General features: G+C 41.4%; 1 long non-coding RNA gene across 2 annotated transcripts; it reads right to left on the bottom strand.

The window, feature by feature from the left end:
• Positions 1 to 7800: 7800 nt before the first annotated feature.
• On the bottom strand, positions 7801 to 12213 carry LOC147357706 (uncharacterized). 2 transcript variants are annotated; one of them, XR_015142482.1, is made up of 3 exons: positions 11854 to 12213; positions 11241 to 11356; positions 7801 to 8061 (listed from the first exon to the last, which is right to left on the bottom strand). It is a non-coding gene; the product is annotated as an uncharacterized LOC147357706 (long non-coding RNA). The 2 variants fall into 2 exon arrangements; XR_015142481.1 differs by lacking the exon at positions 7801 to 8061 and adding an exon at positions 9517 to 9731.
• Between the last annotated feature and the right edge of the window lie 6648 nt (positions 12214 to 18861).

The following is an 18861-nucleotide window of genomic DNA, read 5'->3' as shown; positions in this document are numbered from 1 at the left end:
GATAAATTTGGGTGGGTTTCATGTGTTGATTAGTTATTCATTTACAGACCATCCCCAGAGGTAGAACAGATGGGTAGGGCAAACCCAGTGTTCAGCAGTCATGGAGGGGATTAGTGACTGGTGGGAGTGGAGGGATAGGAAGGTGAGCCTTGGCCTTGGGTACATTTTATGGTTGTCAAATTTCAGACTCACTGGTCTTTCCCAGGGGGGAAATAGTTACTTCTCAGAGTGAAGTAACTCAGACATAAGTTCCTCTGCTGATAAAACAGAAACAATGCTTATTGATCATTGATTATTCGATGGAAGAGCAAATTCAGAAACATTAAACACAAATATTTCAAAAAAAATATAAAGAATTAATCAGTTTCCCTCTTTTGTGTGTATTTGTGCACAGATCCAGTAATCCTAGGTGAAAATAGAAGCAATCAGGAAGAAGATGTGTTCTTAGGACACTGATATATTAAGACAAAAGTGATTACTAAGTAGATTTCCCAGATGTCAAACCACACAAGAGACTCATTTCACTCGTTTCTAGCCTCAGGCCACTTTCATAATTTTTACATTTTCTTTAATTTAATGAAATGTGCCCTGATTAAAAAAACAAGATCTCCGTAATTATGCTCTTCAGTTCAGTTCAGTCACTCAGTTGTGTCTGACTCTTTATGACCCCATGGATTGCAGCACACTAGGCTTCCCTGTCTATCACCAACTCCCGGAGCTTGCTCAAACTCATGTCCATCGAGTTGGTTTTGCCATCCAACCATCTCATCCTCTGTCGTCCCCTTCTCCTCCTGCCTTTAATCTTTCCCAGCATCAGGGTCTTTTCCAATGAGTCAGTTCTTCACATCATCAGGTGACCAAAGTATTGGAGTTTCAGCTTCAGCATCAGTCCTTCCAATGAATATTCAGGACTGATTTCTTTTAGGATTGACTAGTTTGATCTCCTTGCAGTCCAAGGGACTCTCAAGAGTCTTCTCCAACACCACAGTTCAAAAGCATTAATTCTTTGGTGCTCAGCTTTCTTTTTTGTCAGCTCTCACATCCGTACATGACTACTGGAAAAACCACAGCTTTGACTAGATGGACCTTTGTTGCCAAAGTAATGTCTCTGCTTTTTAATATTCTGTCTAGGTTGGTCATAGCTTTTCTTCCAAGGAGCAAGCGTTTTTTAATTTCATGGCTACAGTCACCATCTGCAGTGATTTTGGAGCCCAAGAAAATAACAGTCTGTCACTGTTTCCATTGTTTCCCCATCTACTTGCAATGAAGTGATGGGACCAGATGCCATGATCTTCATTTTCTGAATGTTTAGCTTTAAGCCAACTTTTTCACTGTCCTCTTCTACTTTCATTAAGAGGCTCTTTAGTTCTTCTTCACTTTCTGCCATAAGGGTGATGTCATCTGCATATCTGAGGTTATTGATATTTCTCTATGGCTGAAGGAAGATGAGGTAACTAAACATAGGCATTTCCCATGTGGAAGGATATGGACTAGGCTTTAATCCCAATTCTTCACTGTCTTGTCTGTGATCTAGCAAGTTCCTGCTCTACTACATGAATGGGGATGAAAAGAGGACTCATGTCATGGTGTGAGTATCAGCTAACCATTCATTCACTTAGCAAATATTTACTGAGCATCTACTCTGAGGTTCCAAACCCTCAGAACTGTTCTAGGTTCTTGGTATACATCAGTGAAGAAGACACAGAAAGATTCCTGCTTTTGTGAAATGTACATGGTGAAAGGGGGTGATGGCAAACAATAAGCATAATTAATAAATTATATAGAAGATAATAAGTGCCAGAAAAAATGAAAATGCAACAGGGCTAAAGGATGTGGGAGGGCAGCATGAGGCTGTTCAGGCATAGGTAGCTTTGTTGAGAAGGTCAGATGCCTCACCTGATTCTTCCGGAGGAAACCATAATAAAGGCTCTTGCACACAGTTCCCCTTCCCCCTGCCCCCTGTCTCCTGACCAAAATGGGTATTTCCCTGTGTGGTCCCTGCGTGGCATGGCATGCTTTTTCTCTTGGGAACTGACAGAATATTTTTTCAATGGCAATTGAAACTGATCTTTTGACCTTGTTATACCTCAACTTTTCTATTAATACTGCATTTTAAACCAGGGGCACAATCCATGGAACTTCCCACCTTCCAGGGACCATGTGGATGCAGACAAGGGGTATATCAACTGTGACTGAATCATCCTTTTCTCAGTGTTCTGGACTATGTAAGACACTAAGGGAAAGTAGGGGACAGAGACTAGCTAGTGGAGGTGGAGTCAGATTTAATATAATTTTAAGAAAATATTAAGAAAAGATAACATGATGCTTCTTTACCTGAGTGCATTGATTACAAATTCATGTCTGCTACATATAAATGTTGGGTTTTTTGAACAATCTGTGATAATCTTTTTTTTTAATATGTGATAATCTTGATAAGCAGTTATTACTATTCATTTGTTTTTCATTTAATTTTCAAAGTAATTTGCAAAGATTTATTTTTAAAAATCTCCAGCCCCTACCATCTCCTCCAGTTGACCTCATGACACATTTAAACACTGAGATGTGTGAAAGCATTTGGTAACAATTTATGTTACACAGATGGTGCATGCCTCACCTCATCTAAAAATTTGCCAAGTACTTTGAGTCTTATTATTTCAAAAATATTGTGCAATTATTTTTGTAAATGTAATCATGAATTCACTTCATTGGGCATTTTAATTTGACCCTTCTGCCAACCTCATTCCATAGTTCATCAGGCACTATATCTATCAGATCTAGGCCCTTAAATCTATTTCTCATTTCCACTGTATAATCATAAGGGATTTGATTTAGGTCATACCTGAATGGTCTAGTGGTTTTCCCTACTTTCTTCAATTTAAGTCTGAATTTGGCAATAAGGAGTTCACGGTCTGAGCCACAGTCAGCTCCCGGTCTTGTTTTTGCTGACTGTATAGAGCTTCTCCGTCTTTGGCTGCAAAGAATATAATCAATCTGATTTCGGTGTTGACCATCTGGTGATGTCCATGTATAGAGTCTTCTCTTGTGTTGTTGGAAGAGGGTGTTTGTTATGACCAGTGCATTCTCTTGGCAAAACTCTATTAGTCTTTGCCCTGCTTCATTCCGTATTCCAAGGCCAAATTTGCCTGTTACTCCAGGTGTTTCTTGACTTCCTACTTTTGCATTCCAGTCCCCTATAATGAAAAGGACATCTTTTTTGGGTGTTAGTTCTAAAAGGTCTTGTAGATCTTCATAGAACCGTTCAACTTCAGCTTCTTCAGCATTACTGGTTGGGGCATAGACTTGGATTACTGTGATATTGAATGGTTTGCCTTGGAAACGAACAGAGATCATTCTGTCATTTTTGAGATTGCATCCAAATACTGCATTTCAGACTCTTTTGTTGACCATGATGGCCACTCCATTTCTTCTGAGGGATTCCTGCCCACAGTAGTAGATATAATGGTCATCTGAGTTAAATTCACCCATTCCAGTCCATTTCAGTTCGCTGATTCCTAGAATGTCGACATTCACTCTTGCCATCTCTTGTTTGACCACTTCCAATTTGCCTTGATTCATGGACCTGACATTCCAGGTTCCTATGCAATATTGCTCTTTACAGCATCGGACCTTGCTTCTATCACCAGTCACATCCACAGCTGGGTATTGTTTTTGCTTTGGCTCCATTCCTTCATTCTTTCTGGAGTTATTTCTCCACTGATCTCCAGTAGCATATTGGGCACCTACTGACCTGGGGAGTTTCTCTTTCAGTATCCTATCATTTTGCCTTTTCATGCTTACTCCTTGGAAGGAAAGTTATGAGCAACCTAGATAGCATATTCAAAAGCAGAGACATTACTTTGCCAACAAAGGTTTGTCTAGTCAAGGCTATGGTTTTTCCTGTGGTCATGTATGGGTGTGAGAGTTGGACTGTGAGGAAGGCTAAGCACGGAAGAATTGATGCTTTTGAACTGTGGTGTTGGAGAAGACTCTTGAGAGTCCCTTGGACTGCAGGGAGATCCAATCAGTCCTTTCTGAAGGAGATCAGCCCTGGGATTTCTTTGGAAGGAATGATGCTAAAGCTGAAACTCCAGTACTTTGGCCACCTCATGCGAAGAGTTAACTCATTGGAAAAGACTCTGATGCTGGGAGGGATTGGGGGCAGGAGAAGGGGATGACAGAGGATGAGATGGCTTGATGGCATCAGTGACTCGATGGATGTGAGTCTGAGTGAACTCTGGGAGTTGGTGATGGACAGGGAGGCCTGGCATGCTACCATTCATGGGGTCGCAAAGAGTCGGACACGACTGAGCGACTGATCTGATCTGATCTGATCTGCCAACCTACTGATTTTCCTCAAATCTGAATCTTAACCATCTCTATCTAGTAGGTGAAAGGCTTTCATTTATTTATTTGGATCTATTTATTTCTTCCTAGATAGGAAGGTGATTCTCCCTCTTAGAAGCTGCTTTCAACAAGCTTTGCCCAAGACAGATATTCCCAGAAACATTTTCCCCTTTGTAGTTAACCCTGTAGTGAAGACTGATGGTAGTCAGTCTTCCTTACAGTATCTGTCTCAGGCCCTTTCTCTATCTGATGGCTTATCATCAACCTGTCCCATCGTTGTCCTCAATAAATGATTGTACATTCTTCATCACTGATGAAATGGAAGCTGACTGAGATGCGAGAGTTCCCTCACTCACACTCACATTCCAAATTCTCTGTATCTCTGTGTTAAATTCTTTCATATTGTTAGAAATGTCAGAGGAAAGTGTTGTAGGAAGGTATTCTTCTCCTAAGCTAAACCATTCCTTTTGGCTTCTTGAGAAAAGGGACTCCTATATTTGTCATCTCTCTTGCACCCATCCATCTAGTTAGTTTATTGGCTAAAATGGATTATTGAGCATCTGCTAAATCAGAAATGCTTAAGACACTGACCTTGTCATTAAGAACTTGAAAAGATTAACCATTGGCAAAACAACAATTATAAAAGTGCTCACAAAAATACCTAGATACAGAGGTAATGATGACTTGATGTGGTATAGGCTAGTGTTTCAGTTTTCTATTGCTACAATTCAGTTCAGTTCAGTCACTCAATCGAGTCCAATTCTTTGCGACCCCATGGACTGTAGCACACCAGGCTTCCCTGTCCATCACCAACATCCAGAGCTTGCTCAAACTCACGTCCATTGAGTTGGTGATGCCCTCCCACTATCTCATCCTCTGTCATCCCCTGCTCCTCTTGCCTTCAATCTTTCCCAGCATCAGGGTCTTTTCCAATGAGTCAGTTCTTCGCATCAGATGGTCAAAGTATTGGAGTTTCAGCTTCAGCATCAGTCCTTCCAATGACTATTCAGGACTGATTTCTTTTAGGATTGACTAGTTTGATCTCCTTGCAATCCAAGGAACTCTCAAGGGTCTTTTCCAATACCGCAGTTCAAAAGCATCAATTCTTTGGCATTCAGCTTTCTTTATGGTCCAACTCTCACATCCATACATGAATACTGGAAAAACTATAGCTTTGGCTAGACAGACCTTTGTCAGTAAAGTAATGTCTCTGCTTTTTAATATGCTATCTGGGTTTGTCACAGCTTTTCTTCCAAGGAGCAAGTGTCTTTTCATTTCATGGCTGCAGTCACCATCTGCAGTGTTTTTGGAGCCCAAGAAAATGAAGTCTGTCACTGTTTCCATCGTTTTCCCATCTATTTGTCATGAAAGAGATGGGACTGGATGCCATGATCTTAGTTTTTTGAATGTTGAGTTTTAAGCCAGCTTTTTCACTCTTCTCTTTCACTTTCATGAAGAGACTCCTTAGTTCTTCTTTGCTTTCTGCCATAAGGGTGGTGTTGTCTGTGTATCTGAAGTTATTGATATTTCTCCTGGCAATCTTGATTCCAGCTTGTGCTTCACCCAGTCTGGCATTTTGCACAATGTACTCTGCATATAAGGTAAATAAGCAGGGTGACAATATACAGCCTTGACGCACTCCTTTCCCAATTTGGAACCAGTCTGTTGTTCCATGTCTGATTCCAACTGTTGCTTCTTGACCTGCTTACAGATTTCTCAGGAGGCAGGTAAGGTGGTCTGGTATTCCCATCTCTTTAAGAATTTTCCACAGTTTTATTGCTACTAGCCACCCCAAAATTTAATGGCCTAAGACAATAATATATTATTTCTCATGATTCTATAATCTAAGCTTGGCTTACGTGGAAAACTGTCCTGCTTTTTGTGTTGTCTGCTAGGGCAGAAAGTCCCTGATAGCTTATTCATTAGCATGTCTACTTATTCATCTGGGATGACTGAGTGCTGGTCAGATATCTCTCACCCTCCACACAGCATCTCTATCTGGCTTGTTTGGACTTCCTCATAGCATGGCTCTCTCAGGGTAGTCAGCCTTTTTTTAGCAGATAACTTCTAAGAGGGAGGACAAGAAAGCTGCTAGTTCTCATAAGGCCTGGGTTTGAAAGCCCTAGAATGTCACTTTCACTGTATTCTATTGTCAAAACAGGCCATATGTTCAGATCACATTCAGTGAGAGAAGACAAAGTTCATTTCTTAATGAGTGAAGTGCCGTGTGTATGTACACGGAGGGAAGACATTTACAGCAGCCATCTTTGGAGATTCCCAAGGAGGAAAGCATTGTAAATAAGTGAATGGATTGACCAAGGAAAAATTGTCTAAGCATAAACCCATTTATTCTTTTGATTCCTATGAATTAGGACTTCCTATCTCCACCAACTCCTACCACTCCCCACCCCACTGCCCCTAGAATCAAGCATGACTCACATCTATATAAAGATAAGCCCTGGAGATTAGCATTTGAAATGTGATAAGGAGTCTATCATCCCTACAAGGCATTTCTTTTGATTAGCTTGATCCACAATTTTCTCTCCCATGTTCCTGGCATTTCTTTCCTCCCCCTTGTGATATACCATCATTGTTGCTGTTCAGTCACTAAGTTGTGTCTGACTCTTTGTGACCCCATGGACTTCAGCACACCAGGCTTCCCTGTCCTTCACTTTCTCCTGGAGTTTCTCAAACTTATGTCCATTGAGTCAATGATAGCATCCAACCACCTCATCCTCTGTTCCCTTCTCCTGCCTTCAGTCTTTCCCAGCATTAGGGTCTTTTCCAGTGAGTTATCTCTTTGCATCAGGTGGCCAAAGTATTGGAGTTTGACCTTCAACATCAGTCCTTCCAATGAATATCAGGATTGACTTCCTTTAGGATTGACTGGTTTGATCTCCTTACTGTCTAAGGGACTCTTAAGAGTTTTTTCCAGCACAACAGTTCAAAAGCATTGATTCTTTGGCAATCAGCCTTCTTTATGGTCCAATTCTCACATCCATACATGACTACTGGAAAAAACAAAGCCTGGACTATATGGACCTTTGTAAGCAAAGTAATGTCTCTGCTTTTTAAAACACTGTCTTAGGGCTTCCCTGGTGGCTCAGAGGATAAAAGCATCTGCCTACAATGCAGGAAACCTGGATTCAATCCCTGGGTCAGGAAGATCCTCTGGAGAAGGAAATGGCAACCCACTCCAGTACTCTTGCCTGAAAAATCCCATGGAGGAGAAGCCTGGTAGGCTACAGTCCATGGGGTCGCAAAGAGTCGGACACGACTGAGCAACTTCAGGTTTGTCATAGCTTTTCTTCCAAGGAGCAAGTGTCTTTTGATATACCCTAGTCAATACCAGTGGAGAAGGCAATGGCACCCCAGTCCAGTACTCTTGCCTGGAAAATCCCACGGACGGAGGAGCCTGGAAGGCTGCAGTCCATGGGGTCGCTAAAAGTAGGACACGACTGAGCGACTTCACTTTCACTTTTCACTTTCATGCATTGGAGAAGGAAATGGCAACCCACTCCAGTGTTCTTGCCTGGAGAATCCCAGGGACGGGGGGAGCCTGGTGGGCTGCCGTCTATGGGGTCGCACAGAGTCGGACACAACTGAAGTGACTTAGCAGTCAATACCAGACTTGTCAATTGCCTAGAGACGAAGTATGTTTCATTGACAGGAAAATAATGGTGAGGGAAGTGTTCCTGTGGCCTCTTTTGGTCCTACCTGAAGAGGAAACGAGAGAATACAGGGCATATATACAGGAACCCAGTTTATATGAAGGACAACAAAATGGTGTTGTTGAAGGAGCCAGGCTGCAAGTTGGGCGGGAAGTGATGTGGTCATGGCTGGTGAGGTCTGCCTGGTCTCTGGGGCCAGGAATTCCCTGCTGCCTTTGTTGACATGTGGACTCTGGAAACCTGGCTGTGTCTGTTCCTATGGGACTAGCAGTTCATTTCTGTAGCCTCAAAAATTCTGGAAATCATGTTATTCTAGGTAGTTTGCATTTGGGGAGTTAGTTCTTTACTGTTTTCTCTCTGAATTTAGTGACCTTTCCTTGGCATGTCCATCTTTCTCAGCTGTGCTAAATGAAGCTATGGATACCAGTTTAAGCCCATACTTGGGCCAGAACCATAAAGCTGTACTTCACCCCTCTGCCCAACTCTCACAGTCTCTATGGTGGCAGTGGCAGGAAAAGCCAGGGGAGTGCTTTCAAATGGGAGATCAGAGACTTTGGTGGGGGCTCTTTGGCCAACTACCTTTACTTGCCAGAGTCTCCTCCTCCTCCCCACAAAATGGGAGGTTCTGTGTTTTATTTCTTTGTAAGAGACTGTTGCTAAAGTCCAGGTAGAGGTGGAGGGTCTGAATTAAGCTAGTGTGTAGTGGGGAGAAGTAGCCAGGCATCTCTGCTCATGCCTACCCTCCATCACACACACACACACACAGACACACACACAGACACACACACACATACACACACACACACACACACACACTTCTACCTAGCCAGTGCAGCTCTGTTTCTGCTTTGTGTGCACAGCAGCTTGTTTCCCATCCTGTTGGATCTCTGTGCTTATTTTTTACAGCACAACTCTGCCTTCTTTCATTATCACCATCTACAACAGTCACTCAGGTGAGATGAGGCCATGTCTGGGAACATGCTACGACTTCAGAATCCAAATGCCAGCCTATCTAGTCCTAAAGATGAATAGGATGAGTTTGTTGCCTTTTATGAAACAGAGGTTAACTTAGAAATGAACAATATGAACTCTGAGCCCCACAGGACCCCTCCCTGTCAGGGGGTCCGCTCAGGGCAGGACATCACATAGCTCTTGGAATAAAGGTTTTTCAGAGAGGAGACAAGATCAAGCTGACTCTCCATATCTAGGGAGTCCAAATGTTTTTCATTTTTGTGTTTGTTTTTTCCCCAGACGTGTTTTGGAAACTAAACATTTCTGAGAAATTTTGATATCAATCCCAGGGGGAAAATGGGAGGAAAAAGGAATCACCATAATCTTAAGAGGTTGAAATTACCATCATGCCCATTTTACAGAGGCAGACACTGGTGATGCAGACACTGGTCCATGTCGACACAGCCAACAGAGGCAGAGATTCGAATCCTAAGCTCTTTGATGATGGATGGCCTCCCTTCCCTGATTGGAAAGATGAACTACCAGGAGCTTCAGGCCAGGACTTTCTGCTGCTCTGTGCCAGGATGCTTTCTCAGGCCTGGCCCAGCTCCCCACTTTCTCCTCTTTGTCTGACAGCAAACCTCAAAGTCCTGGCCGCATTTCTCTCTTCTGGAGCTTCCATCACTGCCTTCTCCCAGTCCTCTCTTCCCAGTCTCAGATGCACAGTGGGCTGCAGTGTATCCAGTTCCCTGCTTCCTCCCTGCTCTTAAAGACAAACATCTGCACCTTTTGTGTTCAAAGTAATTTCAGGCAAGTTCAACAGGGAGGCAGAGTGGGAGCGGCAGAAATAAGAAATCTGTAACATTTTTGCCATCCTGGTCTCTGGTCCAGAGTCCCTGTCTCCCTCATGATATGGGTAAGGAAAGCTTTGGTGAGTTTTTGTTGTTGTTACCGTTCAGTTGCTAAGTCATGCCCGGCTCTTTGCAGCCCCATGGACTGCAGCACCCCAGGCTCTCCTGTCCTTCACTGAGTCCCAGAGTTTTCTCAAATGGTGGCCTTTAAACATCCATTTTTATTTCAGAAAGTGGAGCTCCCTCACACCCCTCTCTTTCTACTGTCCCCCCAGTTTAAGGATGAATGTGGTGCTTCTTGCTTTTAGGAAATGTCTACCCAATTAAAAGATTACAGCCAGGCTGGGCATTGGACATTTCTTGCCTCACCTGGGCAGTTTGCCTCTCTGGAGCCTTCTAAACTGTGAATCACTCAGTTTCCTGGCTTCTGACATTTCCAAATTGTCCTCCTGGGGACGCTGTCTCATTATGTCTTGGCTCTAATCCTTTGAGGGCAGGAAGACCCTGGCTAAGTGAATGAGGAGCTACCCCTGATTATTAGGACACTGTTCTCAGAAGCAACTCAGGACACTGAAGACTGAAGAACTAGGGCCCATCACTCACCAAGAGACCACATATTTTCTCCAAATTTAAAGTATTCAGTTTCTTATTGCCTAAGAAAAATCTCATAAGGGAATCTGAGCCACGAACAAAGAGGGGGGCAACTGTAGATTTATGTTCCTTTTTCGTTCTTTTTCTTTTTTCAGTTGAAAGATAATACAATTAGGTTGGTATAGAATAGGTGATTGTCTCACCAGGTGATTCTTAGGGGAAAGCGGAGATGGTGCAACTTGAAAATAATCTAGTATCAGCCGCAGCTGTGGAGAGGGAGGGACAGTCGGCATTCTCAGTGGGCAGTGAAAGTCGATTATTCATTACCACCAAAGATTTGACAGTACACTGAACACACGATATTATATTTATGCTACATAAAATAATGTGATACAATTTTTATGACCCAATTTAATCCAGCAGAGGGTATCCGTTTAATAAAGACAAGGACACTAGAATTAAAATTATCTATAGATCTACATAACAAAAGGCTTGTAAAAAGGAGCATGCTAATTTGACAGGAAATAGATAGCATTGTCATAAAATTTGGAAAATGGAGAGAAAGTGTCTCACTCTGAATTTGTGTGAGTTCAGCTGACAGGTGCTGAGATTTGTAAGAGGAAAAAAAGGGAAAAGCACACAGCCGTCTTTTCTGAATTCCCAGGCCAAGCACACGTTCTGTTCATGTATTCATTCCTCTGACAGCAAAACGGAGTATCTGCTGTGTAAAACTTTATCGTTCTAACAACTATCCAACAAACAAGCAAACTTTCCTACAATCGTGGAAGATTTTTCAAAGTTGAATTTCACTCTGTGTGGGTACCTTGCTTACCTTCTGGATATCCATGGCAACTGGCTGGAAATGGCTAATATAAATATAGAAAAATCAGCACTAGCTGCTCTCCAGACCCGTGGAGAGCTGTGTGCTCAGAGCTCCGTGTGATTTCACTGAAAAAGAAAAATGAGTGTGACGTGTGGGTGGATTTCAATTTTATGTCCACCCGTCAAGTGTTTATGAAACTTCCCTTGAGAATCCCTGGTCCCTGCCCTCAAAGGACTCACAGCCCATTGGGGATGTAAGTTACTCTGATGTGTGGGCCTTTTTTTTAAATCGGAGTATAGTTGATTTACAATGTTGTGTTAGTTTCAGGTGTACAGCGAAGTGAATTAGTTAATACATATATCCACTCTATTTTAGGTTCTTTTCCCAGGTCATTACAGAGTATTGAGTGGACTTGCCTGTGCCATACACTGGGTCCTTATTATGTTATCTATTTTGTATATAGTAGTTTGTATTTGTCAATCCCAAACTCTCAATTTATCCCTCCCCGCCCCTTATCCCCTGGTAACTTATGGTTGTTTACATCTGTGACTATATTTCTGTTTCGTGTGGGCTTTCTTTTAAGAGTTTGAAGTTGAGAATAAATCCTAAAGTTTTTCCTTACCCATGTTCTTGGTTCAACTTTGTTTTGGGGTCAGCTTCTCAAGTCTCTCTCTGTTTTATCCAGCAGTCAACTCCCTTGAACCTGAGTCAACTCACCGAGCCAACTCACCTTTCCTTCCGGCCAAAGCCCCACTAAGGATTAATCCACCCTGTGGCTTCCTTTACTGCTTAGGTTTAGAGAGGTGGGGATTTGAGGATATCAAGCATCCAACCCCTGTCAGCCAATGGTCAAGTCCTGAGCTCTTTTCCCTCAAGGATAACATTAATCTCTGCCCCTCAGGACTCCAGGGCTCCCCTGAGATGCTTCAGGGAGTACTGCAGAAAGGGAGGAGAAAGAAGGGAGGCTTGCTCAGGCCCTCTCCCCTGCTACAATCAGGGTAGTTCCACTTGCATCTCTTTTATGTTTCAACTCAACATAAACACTATCAAATTCGTATGAGCCTCATCAAGGATGGAGACTGAGAAGCAACTATTGGATTTGACCATTAGGGAGTCCTTAGTGGTTTGTGTCGTTAATTTTATGGATCAACTTGACTGGGCTACAAAGTGCCTGGATATTCAGTTAAATGTTATTCTGGATATATCTGTAAGGCTGTTTCTGGATGAAATTAGCTCCTGAATTGGTAGACCTAGTAAAGCTAATTGCCCTCCCAATGTGGGTGGGCGTCACCCAGCCTGTTGAAAGCCGGAATAGAAGGAAGAAAAGATGAGGAGGGAGGAGCTCAGTGTCTGCTTGTGTGTTAAGCTGGATCGTCAGTCTTCTACTGCCCCAGGATGGGGACTTTCACCCCTGCCCCCCTGGTTCCCAGGCCTCAGACTGAAGCTGCATACCTGGCTTTCCAGGTCTCCAACTTGAAGAACTGATGCTTTCGAACTGTGGTGCTGGAGAACACTTTTGTGAGTCCCTTGGACAGCAAGAGGATCAAACCAGTCAATCCTAAAGGAAATCAACCTCGAATATTCATTGGAAGGACTGATGCGGAAGCTGAAACTCCAATACTTTGGCCACCTGATATGGAGAGCCAGCTCATTGGAAAAGACCCTGATGCTGAGAAAGATTGAGGGCAGGAGGAGAAGGGGGTGACAGAGGATGAGATGGTTGGATGGCATCACCAACTCAATGGACATGAGTTTGAGCAAGCTCTGGGAGATAGTGAAGGACAGGGAAGCCTGGTGTAGTGCAGTCCATGGGGTTGCAAAGAGTCGGACACAACTGAGTGATTGAACAGCACAACTTGCAGATCATGGGAACTCAGCCTCCAAAATCATGTCGTGAGTCAAGTCCTTGTAACAAATTTCTTTCTATCCATCTATAGCCTGTTGATTTTATTGCCTTGGAGAAGTTGATTAATCAGAGGAGTGGTAGGGACAGAAGCCAGGCTGAAATGAGTTGCTGGGAGGTGAGGAAGTGAATGTGGTAAATGTGAATACATTTTTTCTATAATGAATGTAAGGAAGTAACTTAAGTAGGGATGGAAGTACAAGATTTAGGGAGCACTTCCTTTGAAAATTCATGAGCTTGAGAACAGAGAGGAAGCTGCCAGCAAGTTGGGAAGGGGTCACTGAAAGTATGTGTAGGGAGGGCAACTGGGGGCACATGGTGAGTGGGTGGGAAAGGAGCTAAGAGAACTAACTGCCTGGTTGTGTGAATTCAGATGAGTTACTTGCCGTCTTGAAGCTCTATGCTTTTGTTTATAAACTGGACATCACAAGCCTTATTGGCTTGTGAAGATTAAAGGAGACAGAGTGTGTGAAAGCAGGTTCATAGGGTCTGGCACACAGCAGGTAGTCCCTCCTTCCTTCTCTTCTTTTCCCTCAGCTTCCTGACACCACTGTCCACCATCTCCTGGCTTCTATATTTCTGTCTGCATCTGTGATTGGCATCGGCAGGTCAGGGTTTAAACCATGGCTGTACTATGTCCTGACTTTAGGTGAATTAACCAACCTACCCAAGCCTCAGTATTGACATCTATAAACTGGTGACACTATTTCTACTTTAGGGTTATGTGAAGGTTAAACAAGTCAATATATATAAAGCCCCTAATGAAGCGTCTCACTTACACAAGAGACGGTCAAGGAAGAAAATAGCTTAAGTGACTCAGCAGACTGAAAGCTTTACTCAGCTGACATGCATCAGTGAACTCCTGAGACCAGGTGACTCAGAGTTGAAGAAGGATTGTTAGTTTTATGGGGTGGAGAGAAGACCGGTATGTGCCCTTGTGGTTTGGCTCAGGTAGTCATTTTCATCACTAACGGCTGTGAAACTTGTACTTGGAACTGTGCCTCTTGTTCAGGATCACTGGTGCCACCCTGGAACAGATCTTTCGAGAACGTTTTTTTTAAAAAAAAACACTGCGGCTTCTCTGTTAGTCAAGGACTGGGGAGGAGGAGGTAGCAGGGATACAGAGGAAAGAGGGAAAAAGAGGGAAAGACGACAAGGGTCAAGGCAAGGAGAGCTGGGGAGCTTCTATCATGTCTGTCTTCATTCTCTTTATAATATTAAGTAAATGTGCTGAATGAATGAATATATAAATGCATGTCTGGCCTAAGTACTATCTTAATATATTCTACTGAGATAGTTAACCAAATGAAAATTATCTAAATGTAAAACAAGACTATATATATATATACACTTATCTATATTTAAATATATATATTTGAATTTAAATATTCATATTTGTTAAATATTGAATTTTTCAGGTTTCCTCAAGTTCTCTATCCTACAGAATCATCCTTTCTTTAAATATTAAACCAAAATGATTCAAGATTCTCTCCTTGGTTATTTCAGGAATTACGGCCTTTCATGAGATTTCTCTCAAGAAATATTTTTGAGATTTCCTCAAGAATCTTTGTCTGACCTCTGGTCACCCTCTGCCCTGGTACTAGAAGCAGTCCCCTGGGTCACTGACTCTTGTAAGAACAAGATGAGTCTCTAAGTTCGCAGAGAGACACCAAGTGGCTTCAACTATGGAATAAGTGTGTGTGATGTGAAGGTGGAAGCCAGGCAGGTTCATCCTACACCCGTGTTTGATATCTTCTCAACTCTGGACTTTTAAACTTTAATTTCTTCTCACTCTCATCTCACCTGAGCAGTTTATCTAGGTCCACTTGCTATAGCACTAATCCAAGCATGTTATTTTGGCTAAACTCTCCATGACTCCTATTCCCAACACAAATAGAAACTTCTCACCCTGCATTCAAAGCCTAACCTCTACTCTTTCTTACAAGTTTAACTGGATCAACAAGTTTAACTAGATAACAAGTTTCACATGTTTTCATCACTTACTTTGTCCTTTGCTGCCATCATGTCTTTGATTTGGCTGTTTCCTTATTCTTGAAGGCCTTTCCCATTTTCACTCCTGGAAAAGTCAGCTTGGTGCAAAAGGGAAAGACATTTCTGGGATTCAGCTTTGGTTCTATCCTCAAATAGTTGTGGCTTAAGTCTCACTTTACCCATTAGTTAAATGGGGATAGCAATATCTATTTGGTAGGGCTGTTGGGGGGATTAGCTATAAAGTTGCATGTTAGTGTCTGGCATGTAGTTGATGATCAAAACTGTTGCTATCTCATTCTTCAAATCCATCTCAGTTGACATTTTCTTCAGGCATCCTCAACCTCTACAGATACTTACTGGTATCTTTTACTTAGCTCTCTATGGCGTTCGTGTTTTCTGCATCTTATTGAATGTCCATGCACTTGCTCCATCTCCCTCTTTAGGTTTTAAGCTCTTGAGGACAGACCTGGAGTTGTCTTTATCTTAGCCTCTGCAGAAAGTGCCACGCAACTGGAGCAGTGACTTGCAGCTGTGCTCAAAGTATTTAATAAACATTTGTTGAATTTAGTTGAAATGTATGGAACAACCCAATCCCATTATTATTCTGAGAAATGTCAGTCTTAAGAGCTACAGTCATGCCAGGCCATCATGCATTATTCATGCAAAATTACCCTCAGTGCCCTGGCTTCTTGGTCCACCATCAGAGTAGGCAGGACAGTGCTGTGGGCTGGGAAAATTTACGTTTCAGAAGATCTGACCTCTCTCCCCATCAGCATGTACAGTGAGGTTAACTTGGCATTGCCAATTACCGAACCAAAGTTCTTGTAGTTCTCTCTCACAGAAGTTCTGGCAGGAATACTGGGCTTTCCGTGCAAGTCCAGCTCAAATTTATTAATTTTTTCTTTTCAGATTTTTAGTATTTCAAAAAAAGCAAAACTCAAGTACTAAGTGCAGACCCAGAGGAGAGAAATTGTTTAGTGAAAGAAGAATTTCATTTGGCATTAGAAGAAAATATTTGGGGAGAGGAGGTACAGAAAATCTGGACATGGAAGTGGCTGGATCCTCCATGAGAAGCTGCATGCAGCATCTCCCTTTCTTTTCATTTCCTAACTTGCTAAAAAGTTTGAGGTTTTATGCTGTCCCAGAGTGGATAAGCCTATGATATGTATGTAGCTGATTTCATATACTCTGACAGCTCCATCACAGTTCTGACAGCTAAAAATCCATCTTCTGCCTCTTATCATACTGAGATGTTGATGTTATGTTGGTGTGTTTTTGAAGTATCCTGAAGCCATGCTTAGAGAACTCAGGATTTGCTGTCTTTTTAGAATTTAAAGCATACTTATTTTGAATTGATTTACTTACAAAATGACATCTTTCTGGAAGGAATGAACAATCAAGTAGAGATCATTTCGAGCTGAATTATACAAAAATCCACAGTCTCTTTCTTCATGCAATTATTCTTGCCAATTCCCTCCCTAGCCAAGCCATGGTATCTTTGTAGATGCTGTTCCCTCTGCTTAGAATGCTCCCCACCCGTGTCCTTATGTGGGACCAGGTCATCTTCAGCTAGCATCAAATGCCATCCTTTTCAACTCCAGGGAGAGTGAATTGCTCCCTCTTTCTCCCTCTTTTTATTCCCATACATATCTCTCTAGTGTTGCCTTTTTTTTGTTGTTAACTGCTGTAGTCATTTGTTTGTATGACTTTTTCTAGTTTGTCTTTGTTTCCTATGACCTGCATAAAAAGTAAAATACAATCCTCAAGTCAATCTCAAGGAATTGGCAGTAGTGAAAAGAAACAGAGCAGCTTAGAATTCTGCTCTACAATGGTAACAATCATGGAAAACTGTTAAAATATAAAATGGCGACTCTAGGAGATGATAATGGTAAAACACGAGACAGAGATGATCCAAATACACACAGTCCCCAAAGCAACGTGTACAAAGAGATGGTGAGGATGTTTCCTGTTTCTCACCACTGAATGCTGTAAGTAAGAAACAGATGTTTACTGTGAAGTCACTCCTTTATTATTTACTCTTGGTTGTATTAGAAATCACCTTTCCCCACTTAGGTTATTTTTCTAACTTTCAAAATGGTGTTCAAAATAATAGTTATATTTTATATGGAATAACTGGGTTCACTGTTCATTATTTATGCATTTTTATAGCAAACGTTTCTCCACTTAACATTATTCTAGAGGGTCTTATCTAACTCTCTGATAATTTCAACAGAATAACTATTTGAATTGTATAATTTCTGAAAAATTTTCAGGTCCTATGTGTTTCATGAAAAAATAGTAAATTGAATGGACATATCCATCTTATATCAATCTCTTTCTTTAAAAATTCTGAAAACAATTCATTGTCTTCAGACATTTTAAGTTGAGGTAGAGGAATGTGAAAGTATCTTAATGTGGGTCCACTGGAAATTTTTATAGGTAGTATATCTTGAAGAGATAAATGCAAAGCTGAGAGATGGTAGATAGACATTGTAGATAAAATATCTATATTCCCTCAGCCCTATTCCCATCCACCTAGTTCCCAACCCCATCTCACCACAAGTAAGATGATTTCTGTATCTAGTCAATAGATAGAACCACTGAAAGAGGTTTCTTATGCACAAACAAAAAACATATATATATATTCTTATCCCTCCCCACACACTTTACAAAAAAAAAAATAGAAAGAAAAGGAGAGTAAATGCTTATTTTACTTTGGTTGGAATGAAAGCAGGCGGTAGAAGACATGAAAAGAGGTATATTAACTCTCAGATTGAGCTGATAACTAGTGAAAAAGCATGAAGGAAGAAAACCCTCAAAAGATATAGCTCTTTATTTGCCAAAAAAGAAATTCTGAAGTTATGCTGGAATAGATAGATATAAATTGATGGTTATAGCACATGGGATATTTGTGGAAGGTCTGAAGTTAATGATGAGTAATGTTAAAACAGAATATTTACCTTCTAAATCATACTAGAATAAAAGAAGAAACTAATGTTGCTCCTACATCAAAAATTCATAATAGAAAAGAGCCCTCAAGGAAAATTAATGTTTAAAAGCATAAACTAGGATGACAGACCTAGTATTGCAACGATCATCCTGTTGTACACTTTGAAATAGTGGCTTGATAAATTGTAGTTTATTAGCCCTCGCAAGGTGGTGAAAATAAAGGAAATAATCTTTGTAAGTACTGAAGGGCGATCTCAGAAAAAGCATTTAAAACATGAAGTTAAGTGAAAAGCTGATATGTGCCTTGGAATTGCAGCTATGAAATAAATGTGGACAGGTGGAAGGCCATGTTGCAGGGTAGAGTGTTGAAATTACAGGATTTATTTTTGTTTCTCTTAATTCGTATTTCCTTATGTTCCGTATCTTTTCCTTTACTAAATTAAAAATGACAGTATCGATGATTATAATCTATGAAACCACCTTAAACTATATTTTTAGAAGGTTAAAAATCTCTTCCCACTGCCCGCCATTCTAATCCTCTTGAGAGATTATCAACATTAACTACATGTTTTATTATCTTTCTGTATTTCTTTTGTGCTTAACACAAACACACATAGTTAAAACTTTTTGGTTGGTGCTGGTGTTTGCAATTCGCAAATTGTGTTTCTCATTTAACAATACATCATGGAAAGTGAGGGATAGCTCTATTTCAATCTTTTTTTTTTTTTGGAGTGTGGTTGATTTACAGTGTTTTAAGTGTGTAGCAATATCCCTAATTCCTCACTT

This window comes from Bos grunniens, chromosome 15, assembly GCF_055505025.1.
Source record: "Bos grunniens cultivar Pamir isolate PY7600 chromosome 15, Bosgru_T2T1.0, whole genome shotgun sequence".
Taxonomy (NCBI): domain Eukaryota; kingdom Metazoa; phylum Chordata; class Mammalia; order Artiodactyla; family Bovidae; genus Bos; species Bos grunniens.
This window is presented reverse-complemented; position numbering and strand designations above follow the sequence as displayed.